We start from the raw sequence: 18,860 nt of genomic DNA, 5'->3' as shown, positions 1-18,860 counted from the left end.
ACCTGCAGACGACAGCAGACCCCACAGGGCCTGGAGCTCCTGGTGAGCACAAACTGAGGTGGTTGATCCGCACCTCCTGGCCCTCACGCAGCAATCCCAGTAACACAGAGGTCTGTGAAAAGCTTCTGGAGCCGCAGCAGACATCAGTGCTGGAAGACACCTCTATCGAGCCACCATCACCTTACGTATATGCATATGGATACGTACATGCCTAAGTTTATAAAGGTGTTTGTAGCTCAATGATTGCTGGCAGGACAGGGCTGCTGCTATAGTGTCATTTCATGACTCATGTGGGAAGGTTTAGAAATGTGCTGGAGATGAACACTTGCCTCGCAGTGCAGGGCTCCTGCAGCAGGACCATGACTGCAAAAGGGGTCTTGCTTTTTACCCCTCACGCTATTAATCCACAAGGTGGAAGGCATGTTCAAAAGCTTCACAAGCCTCTGTCGTGACCATCTTTTCTGCAATCTGGGGCATGTGTGCAAGTTGTAAAGCCATTTTCTAGCTCTCCGTGAAAGACCCTGCAGTGAGTACTGCTGGGAGGCAGGGAAGGAGGGAGATAGAGAGTGGGACTGTGGAGGTTAGAGCTGGAGGAGCAAAGTAAATACAGCACTTGTCTGTAACACAAGGAGTATTACCTAGGTCCAGGTTAAAATAGCCACCCATGGCTTCAAATCTTCTGCTAAACTCTAAACAATGGACCTGCACCAGAGTATTGACAATTCAATTGATAAAACCTGAAGGCAGATAAAGAGCTAAGGGCATGTATTGCACTATGAACCAGCATACGCTTTCTATAGTTTATAGCTGCAGCTACAATAAACATATGTCAAATTAAAGTTTTAACCTCTTTGTTACCACCACCTGGAGAAGGCTCCAGACCAGGAAAACTAATAATTTAGGAATAGAGAAGCATATACAGTCAATAATTGTGGGGTTTGAGATTTCAAAGGGGGAATCCTTTCAGTCTGAGCAAGAAAAAGCAAAAATATAAAGAAATACCAGTTCCTTAATGTCTGCATTATGTTAAGTGACCTGACTTTTTTTTTTTTAAAGAACCGTCGTGTATAAATACACATGAACTGTACTAAAAAAATGATGGGTCAGTAAAATACAGTCCTGTGAGATTTTGGTACTAGAAAGCCACTCCCCGGGGCATCCGAGGCCAGCCAGCGCTAAAAGCTCTTGCCCAAACAAGCTCTGGGGATTGAGAAGAAAAGACCTGACTTTTCATAGGGATGCTACCTACTTCAAATACTGCTGATATCTTCCTTTGGATGTCATAATAAGATCCTTTTGTCTTCATGCAGTAACTGAGAGAGTGAAAAAGGGAGGCTAACCCTCCCCCTGTTTTAAAAAATGCTATTTTCCATATTTAGGCCTGTCAGCGAGGTGTAGGTATAGGCCTTGTGTAGTGTTATGAATTATTAACACTGACTAAATGCTGAGTTGCGCTTGTGGGCTTCTCACAGGCCACCTGACGGGCCCTGGTGGTGTGGAAAAGGGCAGGTTCCCTTGCAGGGTGCTATAGCAGACCTCTGAGTGTGATCCCCATCCCAGACCAGGATCACCACAAGAATGCCTGGGTGACGCCCCATACATGTCCCCACACAACAACTTAAGCTTTCTCTGCCCTTTTTTGGTCTAACAGTCCTGGAGACCCCTGCTCTCTTCTCTAACTACACTGCAGCCCACAGCTCTTACCACTCCAAAAATCCCATTCATGGTTATTTCTAATTCCACACATGCATGTCAGAGCAGAGCTTCCCAAAACCTCACAGTGCGTACCAAATCATCCACCCTCTTTGCCCCAAAAAGCCACCCAGAGCACCACCCAACTCCGAATCTCCTCAGTTCTTCCAGCCTCCTGTCCCGAACCTCCTCCTGCCCAAACCTTCCTACTTCCCTGCTCTTCTGCCCCAGGCTCTCCGCTGCCACCCCTCACTGCTCTGTGGTCAGAACCCCCAAACTCTGATCTCCTGGCAGTGGTGGCTGCTCAGCTCCACATCTCTGCACCCATCATCTCTGCTTGAACTGTCTGCCAGCATCCACACCCGCTGCATTGAGCAGCCGTGGCTGGCTGAGCCCACCTTCCTCCCTCACTGCCCTCCTCCCAGAGAGAAAGACACAGCTTTATGCACTTTAAAAGGATACAAAGATAAAAAAAAAAATCTAGATCAGGAAAACCAGATGTATTTAGAGCTTTATTTCCTTACTTTTACTCTGCAATTAGATCTGGAACTTAGCTTTTTATAGGATTTGGAAAATAAAACCAGAGAAAACGCACATGTAAATTTTTTCCCTTTCTTTTTCCTTTCCTTACCTCTGTTTGGCAAAGAGGCTAACCCCAAAGAGAGTATCCCTTTAGCCCTGTATTTGAAAGGAAGGTGGGGGAGGTGAAAGGGGACTAAGATCCGAAGAATTAGAGGTTACTTGATCTTCTTTGTAAATAATTGCAGTACCATTGACTGAGTGCCCTGAAGCCCAGCTGCCTGCTGACAGACTGCTGCATCAGCAAAAATTGATCTTGTTTTGCAGGAGTCTTTAAAATCATCATGGTTTGAATACAAGGCAGAGGACAAAATAGACTCACTACCGATCCTTGATGACACACAGCCGCTTTCCACCAAATTCGAAGAAATCATTTTTCCTTTCCACTCGAAGCAGGGGTATTACCTCTGTGTTGCTTACCAGTTCTTCCTTTCTCAGGGAGGGTGGAGTGCTATTTCATTCATTCTCATGAACCATTTTTCTCCCATTGAGATTTCTCATGGCAATCAAAATGCAGGAGGTTACTTCATTAATCACTTTATTAGCCCTGTTTGCACCTTTGAAAAAGACACTTCATTTTCCTCCATTTATAGTGCACGAATTCCTATGTGGCACCGTGAAAATACAGCTATGGATCAATACTCTTTATTAATCCATTTTTAATGATAAAATAGGTGGGTGTGGAGGCACAAGGACAGCCTGGATAACAAAATCCTATTAGGTGCCTTGTTTAGACCTTTCCCTATTCAAAACCTCCTTGTTCCAGTACAGGAATACGTGTGTTTCTTTGTCAATTGTACCTGTTAGTTTACCTCCCAACCTCACACTGCTGCCAATATTAAAAAGGTGAATTAAAAACCAGGGTACGAGGGAACTTATAGCTGTAAAAGTATATTGTAAGTTTGAAAATCTACTGAGTGGAACTGGACAACTAGGAGTCCTTGTTTTTCAGCCATGCAGAGCTTTAAAGGACAGAATGAAGCAGGGTGGAAATCTGAGCTAGACTATTGCTTTAGCAAAAACCACTAAGTTTTCCCCAAGTGATTGTCGCAAACTTCCCAGTAAACGCAGCCTAGGATAGCACATGTCTTCAAAAAAAGCTGTCAAGCATTCACCAGCATAGCTCGGATGGTGGAGAATCCACTGCACTTCTAGACAAAACGCTGTAGTGGTTGACAGCACACATCACTAAACAGAGACCTGTTTTGTGGTCTGAACTGGTCTTTCAACAGCTAGATTAAGGACTTTCTAATATCACTGGACAATTGCTGAATTTATAGTCTCCAAATCAAACTGTGCCTGTTTTGCAAGGGAGACGGTGAGGGGTTTTTTTCCAGCTAAATCCTGGAATCAGCAATACCACCTGTCTCCTCCCTTCTCCACTTCATGGGAGCTCAGTGGATGTGCAAGTGGCAGTAAAATCAAGCTTGTGGTCTCCTTTCTAACTTGATTCTGCAGTGCTAGTGGGAGCAAATGACAACATAGCACTTCATCCTCAAGGTAAGTTTTGTTTGAAGTTTTGTTTGTTTGAAGAGGAAGGATATGATTTCTTAAATATTAACACTTCACTCTGAGCAAAAATCCCACCCCACGTTGTCACAGCACAAAAGCAAGCAATGAGGGTCTCTGTACATCTTGTACACCACAAATAGTTCTTTTGGCTGCATCCAAAGGATGAGGGAGGTGGTCTTTGGTAATGAACCACTGTAGCTGCAAATAAACAGCATTTCTGTGGAAAACACTTAGGTGTTAGGACCGGCTGAGCAGGGGAGCATTGGAGCTGCTCACAAAACCTTGCTTAGTGCAGCACATGCTAGGCATTGTTTGGCTGAGAGAGGTTGTACCTCTCCACCCGTCTCTCCTCCTCTCTCCGACCCAACCACCCCATTGCCATCACAACCGCATCCAACACAGCTGCCTCTTCCATGAGGCTGCAATGCGCTTGCGCTTGCAGCAGCAGCCGGGTCACAAGGAGGCCTGGCAAGGGAGCGAGGGCGTATGTAAACCTCTTATTCTGCGGAGGTACAGAAGCAGCACTGGCAACCAACCTTGTGATTTTCAAAGGTTCCCTTAAAGCCTGAGCTGCGGCTCCTGCGACACTGTGCTAAATCTTGGCTTTCATTACAATGGCAAGAAAATAGCTGCAGCCTTCACGGCAGCGAACAAAATCTTGAAGATATTAACTGAATGCACCTGAGAGACCCAAATCCCAGACTGCAAATGCAGCAAAAGAAAGGGTCTTGAATTTTCTATTTATACTTATATCTTCCTTTGGGGAAAAAAAAAAAAAAAAAAAGTTATGACACTAAGGAGATAAAAGAGAGGAGGAGTGTGAGGTTTGGGGATGTTTCCAGAGGAAGGCTCTAACAGTACCGTAGAGCAGCTGCCCTGACTGACAGTCTCTTGGCCACCTGGAGAGGAGCACGTGCTGCGAGGTTTCCATGAGCTCCTCAAAGAGAGCCAGGTGAAGTGCAGCAGCAGCAGCAGGGGTTTGGATGGAACTCTCTCCCTCTTCAGTTCTGTGGTTTGGGCAGAACTCCTGCAAAGAAGCTGAAAAGCACTGAGAAAGACTGTGGTTTTCTGCCAGAGCACAGCTGGGGATTTCAGGGGTCTTTTGCTCTTCCTGTGCTTTGGGTGCTCGGTAGGACACTGGAGTAACAGTGCCACAGTCCGGCTTTCATCTCATGATCATGGTCACCGCTTCGTCTGGCCCTGGGACAAGGTGTGGGGGGTTTGGCTCGAGAGGGGGGAGGAAAAGGCTCTGCGTTCCTGCCTCTCTGCCCTTCCCATCTGCAGTGCTCACTCCAGCATTACAAGAGGAGAGTGAGAGCTTCAGCTCAGTGGCTCCTGCTCCCACCCCCCCTTGGCTGGATCAGGCACCTACCAGACCTTCACGCTCCTCTGCCACCAGGATGGCACCAGCGCCATTCAGGAGCAGGTGATGGGTCAGTGGGAGAGACTGAACGCTCCGTGCTTTCGAGCCACCAAGCTCTGCTGTGGTCATGCTCAGATAAGCACAGGGAGACATACAATCAGCTTTCCACTAAATTTCAGAATTTACTACATTTTTACTGGCAACTTGTTTGCTTGAATATGTTTATTTTTGTCCTACAGGCAAATATTTCTGCCTCCTGTGAACCTTTTATGTAAATCAACAGAGGCATTTGGCAAGGCATAACAAAACTGCAGCTTTACATATCACTGAAGCAGAAAATAAAGGGAAATAATTACTGATGCCTCCAAGTACAGATTTGTTTCAAAATGAAGCATGTAGCTCAGAGGGGATGGGCAGTATATATCTAATGATTTCTTGTTAGTTTACACAGCATTGGCTCAGACATTTTTGTTTCATTCTGGGATGTGTTTTCTCCCTCTTTTGGGGGACATCAGAGAGAGATAGTGGTTGTTTGTTTGCTCCTTTTAAGCGTATTGAACAGAATCAGATCTTTATTTACTTAGGAAACCCAGAAGACGATATTTGTAAATCCCTCTCTTGTGCTGGAAATCGGAGATAAACTGATATTTGAAGGAAGAAGGTATACACTGCCATGCCAGTAACACCGCCAGCAGAGTCACCGACTGAGCAAATTGTAGTTTCTATACGATGGGCTTGATCAATGTTCATAAGGGTCAATACTAATCTGTTTTTATCTATTTCAGTATAAACCAGTGAAGCATGTCCTGATGCCCCTGATTTGCACTGCCCAGGGGACAGCCGAGTCCCTCAATGCCAAAGGCTGCCCCCGAGCCACCACCACACCCACCATCCTGACATTTGTTCCATCCCAGGAGAACATTAGGGAGCACTCCTGCTCAGTGTTTTTGGACTCTTGGAATCAAAAGTTTTACAACCGTTGCCATGACTAGGCAACATGTGAAGGAGTTGCTGAGGGCAGATGCAAATTTTGCTGCTTCTGGAGCAGAAGGCAGCCATGCAAGCCAGACCAAAGACCCATCTGGCCCTGTATCCTCTCTCTAGACCAGCTGCCCTACACAGCTGCTGAGGGAAGCAGGTAAGCGTGTCTTCACCCCACATGCTCTCAGCCGTCAATTATTCTCAGCATTTAGAGTCAGACATGACTCCTGTCTGCTTAGTCATCCTCTCGCGTTAACCTGCCCAGTGTCTCTTGATGTCGCGTGGCATCCACGCATCCTGTGAGACAGGGACTGTCAGGTCTACAGAGCGCTGCGGCAAGAGCTGCTTCTTTTGTCTGTTCCAGACCTGGTTCCCGGTAGTTCATTTGCTGCCTCCTCGTCCTTGTGCTAGTGTCGGGGAACGTGCGCCACTAGCAACAGTGGCAAAGTGTCAGCCTTGTGCTCCCTTATTTTTTTGGAGCGACGGTTCCCACACTTCAGTTATTACAGCCCCACTGTTACCATCAAGCCCACGTAGAAGGGGTGTGCTGTGAATTCTGGTTCAAAGCTTTGCCTCTGCTGGGTCTTGATTTTAAACACACTATCAACAACTGGACTTCTGTGGGGGTCACACCCCACTTGGAATTGCTGCGGTTTCACAAGCCCCAATTTGTTTATTGCTCCCCTGCCTGCAACCCCAGGGTATAAAAATATACAGACAGTTGTGTTTTAAAGGCCGACTCCAGTTTTATTTCATTTGTCCCCATTTTAATTTGATCTCTTGCTGCAGGGTGAAAATGAATGGGTTTTTCGGAACACCACTTCTATTGCATTCCTGGAGCATCTCAGCATGATAGTACGCAAGTTCTGGAAAAGTGTGTAGTATGAAAAAATGACCATACCTTCTACCCCTCCACATGTTACAACACTTTTAAAGATTTTAACAATAGTAAAAGTATTAAATACCATCTGAGCTTTGCTTACTGTAGATCAAAAAAGTCTCCAAAGAGACAGTACGTTGAAGTTCAGGCAGAAATTATCTGAGAAAGGGCAGAACACCAAGAAGGTGGGAGATGTGGCAACAAAAGTGAAAGGGCCTGTTTTCTGACGCACTTAACAAAGCAAACTACTGCAAATATCCTTCCAGTACCACCTCCTGACAGGAAGCTTATCAGTGTTTGATGTGTTGCTGCTGAGCTCATTTAAGTAATTCTGATGCTGAACCAAAAAAAAAGAAAAGGACCAAAAGGTATGACACTATCTGTTCTGCTTCATAAAACCTCCCATCACGGCAGTGTGACAATACCTCAGCTTGTAAAGCTCTGCTGTGCATTAGCAATTGGAGAAACACAGGGTGAAAAGTGAGATCATGACTGAAGGGGAAGAAAGGTAGATAAAAAGAAAATACAAATAATTTTAAAGCTGGTGGTTTGCTGCATTTAGCAAAATGGGCAAACAGTATTTTGAAATGTTTAAAGAGTGCAGGATCTGCTTCACTCGCAACAACACTTGAATGGCAAAGAAATCAGAAGGGTTCAAAGTCTTCGGCTGTGTTACGTCTTCCAAGGCTGTCCCTACAGAGGCGGGAGGTTCCTCAAAAGGATGCAATATACACAAAAATCAACAGACGTTTCATCTTTAGTCAGCTATTCCTGCCAAGAGTTATTCCACATCTCCTTTTAGTGTGCCAGCCAGTCCAGGTTCAATGAGGTCTGCACTGACAACACACTCCCCAGGGTCTAGGGAGAGGTGGCATGAAGTTGCTCTCTGGGCTTGGCCACAACCTCCGAAATATCCAAAACGAGGGAGACATCCATTTTCTCCTGTGGTTACCACAGTCACATTAGTAGGGCTGGTGACAGAACTGGGGATTCACTGTGCTGAAGTTCTTGATCACTCATCCCCATTCATGTCGGTGGCACGGCCACCGCTGACTGGTCCAGGGCAGTTTGCGGAGAGTGGGTGTCTGAGGAGGGAAACTGCAGCCTGACAGCCCGAGTCAGGCATTTCTTCGCAACAGCATGCATGCCAGCACAGCACTCTGCTGTTAAAAGCAAATGTCTGAGAATCACATGCCGATATTATAGCAGGATATGTAGTATGTAAAATTTCCATTAAAAAAAAAAAAAAATCATCAAAGAGGACTAATTTGCAAAGTCTCCTATACGCATGGAAGATTGTTTCCTGATTTTTCTTTTCTTTTGGTCTAAATCTGTAATCCTACAGATGTACTTTCTGCACTAGCTTCAAAGAAAAGGAATGCACTACTACAAAGGATTGCTTTTTTCCTTTTTTTTTTTTTAATCACACAAAGCTGAGCAATCCTTAGAGTTAGACGCCAAATATATTTACTCAAGCTAATAGCAACATTCCCCTATTTTGTTAGTTTAACAAACATTCCTCAGCTAATTTGCTTTGAATATCTTTGCAAAACAAACAATGTCAAAATGGTAGAAGCAGTCAAAGTAAACTCCGTCAGACATTTGAATGGATTTTATCACAGATGGCAGGAATTTGCTAGTCAGGTTATTTATTAATTCTCAGGTACTACTGTTCAGGAGTAAGTTTCCTCTAGAACAGAGACAAATCTAAGTTATTTTCATTGTCTTTTAAGACATTTCAAATGGAATTTATTTGCCTTCCTTGCCCAGCAAGCTGGATAAGAGGTCTAGCCCTTTAAATGCTGTTGTTCCAGTTTGAGAAGAGAGAGGCTATAAAATGGGGGTGCTTCATTAAAATACCATAGTTGGCACCTCTCGGAGGCATAGGAAAAGAATATTCACTGAGTAAGTAACACATTATAAATTATAATTGAGATTCAATTCTCCCAGGGAGAGGAGAAGGTAACTTGTCATTTGAAGTGTTGTGAGCTTCTGAGTGGACTAGGAGTTTAGAGGGTATAATGATATCATTAAGAAATGCCCTTGCAAAGCAAGCAAAATTATACTGTGCTGTTTCTTGAAAACCACAGGAACTCTTTATTGTTCTGTCAGCAGCAGTTCAAAGAGCTATGTGACCCCATTAACATTCACTCAGGCATGTATAACAAATTGGAGGGGGGAAATTTCTTGAATAGTTAATTATATTTGGTGTGTTTGAATACCTAACGCTGTTAGCCATGTGGGCTCAGCACCACAAAATGTCCATCTTGCACACCTGATTTACCCCACAGCTTTATTTCTCTTTCAATATTTAGAGGAGAAAGCAGTATCAAAGGTGGAGAAAGAGCAGGGAGGAAGGGAAGTGGAAAAAGCTAGATAACAGCTAGTGGATTTGATGGTTGTGATTGAACTGATCTAGTATTTGCAGCAGTTCCGCTTTGCGCAAATTGTTATTAGATGACCAGAAGACCCTTTGAACCCATGTATCCATGGCAGGGTCTGGGTAAGAATATGTGAGGTGATACACTACAAGCTAGAATCTTGCAGAGAAACAAGGTTTCTCTCAGTTTTGACAAAAGGCAGCTCTTCTGGCCAAACTATTTATTTTTTTCTGTGTGAAAAGCTGCGGGCCTCTTTTAGAAAATGTTGACTTTTCGTAGAAAAGCCTAATTGCAGAAATTCTGACGCAGTACCTGATCAGGACTGCAGCGTGGCTGTTTTCTGCTTCCTCGATCCTCTGTCAGCCCAGTTGTCCGAGTGGCTCTTCTACACTTGATGCCACATGACCACAGACAGTCCCTGTGCTGCAGTGATCATCGGCTCAGATTAAGCAAAGACAATGACCAGCAACAGAGACTGAGGTTTGCCTGGTTGTTTATGAGTGCACATGCTCTCTCTTGGATTAAAAAATGTTTGAGATTTTTCTGAAAATACAGAGGGTTAATTTTTTTGCATACTAAAATGATTAATATCTTTTTTCCGAGAGAGATAGTAGCAGACATTGACTTCAACAGTCGCAGAAAGCCCACTCACATTGATTAATTAAGTCCAAAGCTTTATCTGTACCAATTCATTCATTTCAGTTACAGTATAGATTCAGCAATCCTTATCTCTTTAGGACTGTCCCCTCATGGCTTTCCTCACACTTAGCACTAAGTCTGATAAATGATATCAAATCATATGATAAAGGAAAGGACCATCACGAGGAGGTAAATGCTGTCTGTGCTGTACTGAGGAGAAGTTATTTCCTGAGAACTTTTAAATTCAGGTTCTCTGTATTTGTTAATGAAGCCTAATCAGGCGAGGATTGCCAGTGGCACTCTCCATGAAACTTTGCACAGAAGTTAGAGTAGGACACTTCGTAACTACTGCAGATTGCACGAGCATTCCCACCAACCCGCCAGAAACCACCTCTTCCAGACACTGAGCACACGTGCTACTGAGCACACTTCTACTAATTCAAACTCACTCCTAAATTCTCTTGGAAATTAGAAGAATAAGATTTATATTACCCTGTAAGCCTAGGCAAGCTTGAATTCTGTTTTCAGTTTATTGAAAGATCTGCTGTTATCCTCTGTAATTCTTAAATAGTGATCAAGTATTTTGCTCATCATGTATATATTCATGCTTCTGCTTTCTGAAAAAGAAAGGCACCTGTATCTGTTATTTGAAGAATATTTGCATTACAATTGTATTTGTGTTAGCTATGCTTTTTCTTATCTGCATTTTCATCACAGGTTGAGTGGGGTTGATCAACCTCCTCTGACATGGATATTATTTTTGTTACACTTCGGACATGCTTCAAACTGGTTCTACTGCAAACTGTTTGAAACAGCGGGAGTTTGCTCACAGTGAAAAGCAGAATACAGGTTCAAATGGCCTAATATGTGTCTACCAGAAAGGGGTGCAAAACATATCCTGAAAGAGTTGTAGGAAGGTTTGAATCACAGAGCAGTACAGCGACTGGAGCAATTTCCACCGAAATGCTTTTTTCCTTAGAACATGCCCATTTGTTGAAATCAAAGCTTAGCAGGGGGGCAAGGGGTAGAGAGGAGGCGAGAGGGAAGTAGGATGAATTTTTCACTCCATGTTTTCACGTTTCCTTGGAAGATTGTGATGTTTGAGATGTTTCAGTTTGACATTTCTGCATCAAGGAACCCCTGCTATTCAGGAATGCTTGTTTCAAGTGTTAAGTTCTACAGAGTTAAGAAGAGACATAAAAATGTTTGAGAACAAAACAGAGTGCTTCAAGATCACTAGGCAAATGTTCTAATCAATGTGCAAAATTTCAAAAAGGTGCTCAGATGTTGAGGGACATTTTCTACAAGCCTGGAAAACTCGCATGAAATGGAAAAATCACTTCTTGCCATGGCATAACAGGGGTGGAATTACAGCCTCCATTAAGGCAATGGTGAAAGTCCTATTCACATCAGCTGGGACTTCACCTCAAACTTACTGAAAACATTGCAGTCTCTTTTGAACGTGTTGACCATACACATACTGACCATACAAATACATATGACCATACAAAGTATTGAGGAATTTGTAAGTTGCTTTGTTTAGGAGGAGATAATAATAATACACAAGGCTTTAAAGAGTGTTGTTATGTGTAGTAGAAGCGTCTTGTTTTTCTGCACATAATCGGAGTCAAACAACAAGCAGGCAAACATTTCTGCAGAAATTTTAAGCATTACGGTCTGCAGCTCTTTGTTAAAAACTTGCATCAGAAATTATTACCTTGCCTAGAGCAGCAGAGTGGACAGTGAACACCAAGGCCTGTCAAGAGCCTTCCCTGCAGCCGCGTGAGCCGCACCGCTGGCTCTCATCAGGGACCCATGGCTGGTTCCACTGATGCGGCACATCCTTGAAGGCATGTGCTAAAAAGGGGACTGGGAGCCGGAGGTGTAAGGGGACAATGGACCTTACACTGCCTCCCCTGTTTTCCCAGGGGACATGGATTTCAGTCCTGCAGTTGTCAGTGAGGCTCCAGCATGAGCCCTCTCCCAGAAAGAGCCAAGTCCTCATCCCTGTGCTCGGGGGATAATCCATGCCACTTACCACAGTGCACAGTCATATCGTCACCCCTCCTCTTGCTCTGACTTCCTCCATCTCCCTACCCACGTGTACCTCCATTGCCATTCCGCATCTCAAACAGAATAACACCCATTCCACCTCTGTGGGCATACAGCTGTCACTGAAATGTCACCGCTCCTCTATCATTCTGGTCTGGTCTTGTATATGCAATGGCTTTTGTATTTTTGCATAATTGCTTTATATATTTCTCGTAGCAAGAAGGTATCTGCAGTAAACGCTCTCTTCAGGAAGCTTTCACTCAAGTACATTTGGCCACTTTCACGTTTTTTGAGAGGAAGAAATGTTCAAGATACAACATGAGCTACTTATGCATTTGTTGGTGGGAAGGTTCAAGCATGGCTGGTATTAGCTCTAGCTGCCTTTTTACCAGCTACCAGCAAGAAACAGCTGCTTTCTGTTCTAAGCAGACTTACTGCAATAAACTTTCCTGTTTCCTTTCTGGGGCTGAAAGTATATTTGCTTCCTGTCTAATTCTTATCAGCCACTCAATGAGACCTTTACTGAAATGAAATAACTGGCACCAAAATACAACATATCCAGCCTCTCAGGCTGTCCACATTGCAGCTTATCCTTTACTCACAGCCAAAAGCCCCAAAGCCTCCAACTGGCAAACATGGATGGGCTGATCAATTCTACTAAGCAGTTAATTCCAGTTTTCAAGTGACAAATGTGAGTCTACAGCCTACTATGCTCTTCTTTTTCCTTGTTCCAGTCGAATCCCTAGAGATGATAGGCACACAATGAGCACAGGCCTTCTCTTGCAGCGAGCAAAGTCTGTTTATCTACCTTTATTTTATATATAATGAGTCAATCCCTTTTCTCGTCTCCTAAAATTTCAAAGGCACCCTCAGTGACAGCTCAGCGAGTACTCACTCTACATATCGCAACAGCTGCCGGAGACAGATAGCACAAGCATTTCTGGAATGATCCAAATTGACCTTCTTTCAATGGATACTAAGTGCCCATCATTAGCAGTGACTTCAGTGTTCAGCAGTTCAACAAAGGTCTCTAACATGAAGTGCATTCTAATATTGAGGGAAAAAATCACTAGAGAACAGATTGGGGAACATTTGAGAGAGCATTTAATAGAAAAAATTGGTGTGCTTTTTATGTGCATACTGAAAGTGGTTTCATCCAAGTATCTGTGTAAATATGCAAACTCACATTTCATACAAATAGTGGACTTGAAATCAAGAAAGGTTTTTTGCTCCAGCTGTTTGGAACAGCCCATTGCATCTTATAGCATCTGCTAAATTATGAGCTGTAGCCATTTTCCAGATGCTGAATGCCATCAGGTCCTGAAGCTGTCTCTTTTCAGAAACAGCTAAATCATTCTTACTGGGAGGAGCTGTCTGTTTTCTTCACGGACCAGATTTGTCCCTCCCTGCAGGTAAACCCTTGTTTATACAGCTAATCTTGCCCCTATGAACATAAGCCTGAGTTATTAGCAGGTCTTCTAGAGTTGTTAGCAGGGACTCAAGTTTGGGAAGCTACAACATGCCTTTTGGACATATCAATACACTGTGATTATGACACAGGAACATTCTGCTTTTATATTCTGAGGAAATTGCCTGTCTTCTGGCAGGCCACCACTAAAGAAACAGTTATTCATCCTCAAGGACCTGGCCTAGAATATCCCCTTTTCTTCAGTTTCACTATCCTGGGGAAGATAACAACAAGACTTTTGCACAAAATCCGAAATCTAAATATTTCCTTGATTTTTTACAACTTAACTACTTTAATTTCTAGACATAAAAAAAGAAAAACCAGTCTACCTTCAAGTAAGTATCTTTCTGACAGAGGAAGGGAAAGAGAGACCAATTCCCAGCTGCCGTAAACTGGCATTATTCTGCCGATGGGTGCAGGGGCCTGGCCATACGACCCCAGCAACCGGCCTCAGCTCTCGGCTGATTTTCGTCTTTCAGATTTTCAGCCTGAAGGACTGAGGAGCAGCCGGACAAACGAGCGAATGACTTCTGAGTCTGCATTTAGTCTCCCAGAGATAAACAGCTTTAGAGTCTACATTGAGGTGCTTTTTACACTGGATACTAAGTTTTTCTTACTTGTCCTTGCCCAAGCCAGTGTATACATGTGCCTATATATGGTTTTACTTGCCTAGCTTCTATTACAGAGGATTTGATCTGTTCTGCACTCAGAAGGCCTTCAGAAAGACTGCCTTTCTGTTAATATGACCTGTTACAAATATCTGATGAGACATAACAGCATCATAGGATATTTATAGCACAAACAGATTCTCCCTACACTAGAGATTTCTACAGAAAGGCTGAGCTAGAATAAGTCTTTTTAGAATATTCTTCAGTTTGTTGTGATGCGGATTATCAATCACTTTAAATTTTCAAGTAACAGCAGTATGATGTTCAGAAACTCTATGGAAAGACGAGTTCTATCTTATACTTACTAGGAAGGCACCTTATAGCCTGCATCCTTCACATGACTCAGAAAGTGTTCAAATGGAAGTGCTGAGTAAGCCAAAGAGTTCACATCTACCTCAGATTTCAGAGTATAAATGTGTTTAAGCAGAGAGAAGAGTCAGGGCCTTGCTCCAGGGTCCGGGCTGGTGAAGGAAAGACCGAGCTTGCAGGGCAGAGGGTTTGGCAAGGTCTCCAGATGGGTGAGGACTGCCTGGGTTCTGTTCAGATTCCCAGTGGGACCATAACAAAGATTTGATTGTACCCATCAACCCAGGTCATGCTGATCTGAACTACTGATCCATTAGCTCCACTTGCTTTCGACTTTGAAAAAGCAAGAAATTATAACAATTAAGAAAGAAATCAAGTGCTTCTTACCACTCATACTGAAACAGAATACTAAGCATTTTGATTTTCCAGCTGAAAATTTTTGAAACAATCATTTCTGGATTTTTTGCAGAGAATTTTGGGAACATATTTCACTGTAAACTTCTATTCTGAAAACATGGCATTGTTTCAGAAAAAAATGTTTTTTGGCGGAAAACTTTTATCGACTCTGAAAGCTGTTGTTTTTCACTAAGATTCAGAAAAACAAACAAATTACTCCTTTGCCATAATATTGAGCTACACTTTTTTCTTCAGGCTCTACATTCTATTTGGCATTTTGAGTGTATTTTATATTTTAACTCTTCCTTCTAAAACAACATGAAAAATATTTGATTGTGTAAGATAGTGCCAAGTGACAAGTAATCTGCCACTATAATTTAACTGACGTTGTTTTTCAATCCCACATAATTACAGTAGGAGGGGATTTAAAAAAATAATATTTAAATCTATTGATCACGTTAAAGATCAAAAGCTTTGTATAACTCTCAGCAGGCTGAGTTTTCCTTGATCTGGTGTCTCATTCCAGATTTTGAAGTGGGATAACCTCCAACAATGTCCAAACAAACCTGTTAACTTGATTATCTGACTCAATCTCAGCATCAGAGCTATTCTGGACAAACGTACCTTAAACAATTTTCTAAGAGAAGCTTATACAAGTTTCCCTTATTTGAAGATTCTGTTTTAAAAGAATTTTATCAGTACCAGCATCTGATGAGGGTTTTCTTAAGTCAAGCATCATTGATTTTCTTTCATTTCCCTCTCCTCTCAGAAATACCAGTTTCCAATTTTCAGTGGATGATGATAAACTGAAGATAATTTAAAAAAATATAAGAACTTTAACGGCTCTTGTAATGGATGTTGTTGGTCATAACTTCTGTCAGGCTATTACCAAAGAAATTCTGGGGACAAATCCCCGTTTACTGATCTTGGTTGTTCCCAGTTGATACTGCTCTTTGCTGCAATGATTGTGAAATTCGAATCAAAGCCCTATTGGACCCTAAAGATCACTCATCATTCCTCCACAGACACCTGTCTTTTCAAACCAAGACAGCCACCATTAAATTTTGTCTACCGTCACAGGATAATTATAAGATCAGTGTGACCCACAGAGAAGTGTAGCTTCACAGATTAAGAGAACAAAGGGGAGAAATATGCTGTGAAGGGGAAAAGCTGTTCACATTAAAACAACAAGGATCAGAAGTCAGAACTCATTGAGTTATTGGCAAAATAGATTGGTTTTATGTACAGTTCTTTCCCCACATTTCTACCCACATGACAACCTTCTCTTTAGCGTGTTAAAACTCAAAAGATCAGTAAGGTCTGGGAAGGAGTACGGTATGAGCTCAAAGCATACTGTAGCCATTGCCTTGTGATAAAAGAGCAGAGCTCCTTAATCAGAGATGGTTTAGGCACTAAGAATACATTTTTTCCCCTGCTGCTGTGGCATAATGAGAATTGCCATACTGTACAAATACTTGTTCAGCAGCTGAACAACTGCTGTTTAAAGAGCAGACATTAGGCTACTTTTAGGTCATTAGGTAACATAACTGAGAAACAGAGTAGGTGCCCTGTGAAGTTATAATGAACTGACTTGTGTGATCCAATATATACAGAAATTCAAACAGAACAAAGAGCAGTATTGAGCAAAATGTGCTTTCAGCCATGTGGTGGTGTAACTCATACTTTGTCTCCCTGAGCATCTACACACTTTACAGTATTTGGAACTGAGCAACCTGCATCGCATTTGGCTGGTGCTGGTCTTGCAACACAGGACGAATTAACATAAGTGCCTGTGTAACGTTTGTTCTCGTCACTTAGTGATAATACAGTGCAGCAGCAATTTCAGGAAAAAATAAACTGAATACAAATGCAAAAAAATGAACTGCCAGTTTATTAACTGGGTTAAAGCCAATTGAAAGTAAGAAGAAAATATCAAATGCATAAAGTTAAATTATTAAACTTAATGCTATTTCTTTTTTAGAGGTCTATATTTCCGGAAACGACTGTCTGAGATACTGAACCAAATGAGAGCTTAACAAAGCTAGGGGAAAATGGTCCAGCTATGGCATTAAAATTACCATTACAGACAGGGAGGCTAGAATTTCCGGCCTCAGATACCAACATATGGGTTCAGACCCACCGGTTGTAAGAGAGGGTTATTTTCCTTCCATCCACTTCACCAGACAACTTACACAGGACTTAATATGACCCAAAATCTCCTCTTAGAAAGGAGGACTGGAACAGCCATGTAATCTGCCTGTCTGAGGATCTGTACGTGCACAGTGCCTTATCTGTGAGAAATAACACGGAACTAAAACAATCTAAATTTTTTTCAGAGGTCATTGTCTCATGAGAGCAGAACCTGATTTTTTCACTTTCAGTGACCTCCTTGCACAATATGCAACTCATACTGTGACTCTTCTTTTTCTGTATCTAGGTCTTGTCTGCATTTCAATCACGTTTCACATACATTTTACATTAGGGTAACGGTAGTTCTTTTAAAATAATCATAGAACAAATTCTTAATGAAAATACTTCAACAGCAATGATTAAAGCCAACCCCCCCCCCCCCCCCCCCCCATTGCTTTCTAAATATGTGCTTTATGAGCATGAACGACTTGCTTCTAAACCTGCTAAATCTGGGCACATCATTCACTCCTACAACTCAACAAGCTTGCCAGTGGTTAGAAAAGTCTAGGACACATTATCCCAATTTGTACTTTTCAGGAAGACAGTTATGTTTCTAATTATCATGGAGAAGATAACAGTAACGTGACTTTAAATGAGAAGTGAAATGCCCACCCACCAAGAAGCAAGGCAGCCTCCTTATACTGCCCAGCCCAGGGTGTCATGCTAATGACACCACCGTAAGACCAGCTTTGGTACTTCCAGGCTTTGGTACTTCCAGAAACATATTGTTGCCAACAACTGCAAATAAACTGGGGTCTCCCTTCAGGTAAAGGTGATGTCAAAGCAGAGCCTGTGAACGGGCACAGCTGGGGAAACTGGCTTCGAAAGAAATAACTTTCTTTTCCACTGCTCAAAGCCGGGGCTGCCATAAGGTGAATGTGTCCCCTCATTCCACGCAGTCAGCAGAAAACCTGGCAGTGCCGTGGCCAGAAGTCAGATGGGATGAAGGCTGGACTGGCCTCTTACTGGAGAGTTGGAAGTGCAAAATTTGGACAGGCATAAGGACACATTGCTGGATTTTGCTTTCCTTATGAAAGTCACTTGGCTTTCTCTTTCTTCTGACTGGAGGGGTTTTTTTGAACCACAGAATGTTATTCTGTGAAGGAAAGCAGATGAAGTGCTGGTAGGAGCAGGAGAAGATAAGGTATTGTCCTAGGGACTAATTGCACAACCTGACTTTCTAATTTGTTAGAAGAGATGAAAATTCCCCACAAAGAGGAACATGGGTTTGAAACTGCTGACAGGTTTTTCTACCTCATATTTGAATAATAACATAAAGTAGAGATAAACATGACCTAATAGTAGACAATTTGTTCGTCAAAAAAATTAGTTGAACAAATTGTTCTTTCTAGTATATAAATTGAAGTTAAAATACACACACACGAGGGAAGATTATTCCTGAGGTATTTATGACTGCAGGATACCTGAAAAGTACTAAAAATACAATGGATAAACAATGACTTATAAAATCTCTCCTTTTAAATATGCAGTTACATGAAACATGGTCCTTAAGCAACTTGGTCTAAGATTGAAGTCAGCTCTGTTTTGTGCAGGAGGTTGGACAAGAGGTCCTTCCAACCCAAATAGTCCTTGGGTTCTATCAAATGCCCACAATAAATAAGGTTGTTTCAGACTACTTTAAACCTAAAAACTCATCTCAGGTCTAACAGCAGAGGTGAGCTCAGACTCCAGTGGAAAGGGCTGAAGTCCTCCCTGAGCACCACAGCTGATTGTCGTCCTCAGGCTGCCCCAT

General features: G+C 42.6%; 1 protein-coding gene across 1 annotated transcript in view; it reads right to left on the bottom strand.

The window, feature by feature from the left end:
* The window catches only part of CLVS1 (clavesin 1), an 82,657-nt gene that overhangs the window by 39,901 nt on the left and 23,896 nt on the right, over nucleotides 1–18,860 (bottom strand). The gene's annotated exons all lie outside the window — the stretch shown is intronic.

Source organism: Leptosomus discolor, chromosome 13 (genome assembly GCF_034619465.1).
Source record: "Leptosomus discolor isolate bLepDis1 chromosome 13, bLepDis1.hap2, whole genome shotgun sequence".
Classification (NCBI taxonomy): Eukaryota; Metazoa; Chordata; class Aves; order Leptosomiformes; family Leptosomidae; genus Leptosomus; species Leptosomus discolor.
This window is presented reverse-complemented; position numbering and strand designations above follow the sequence as displayed.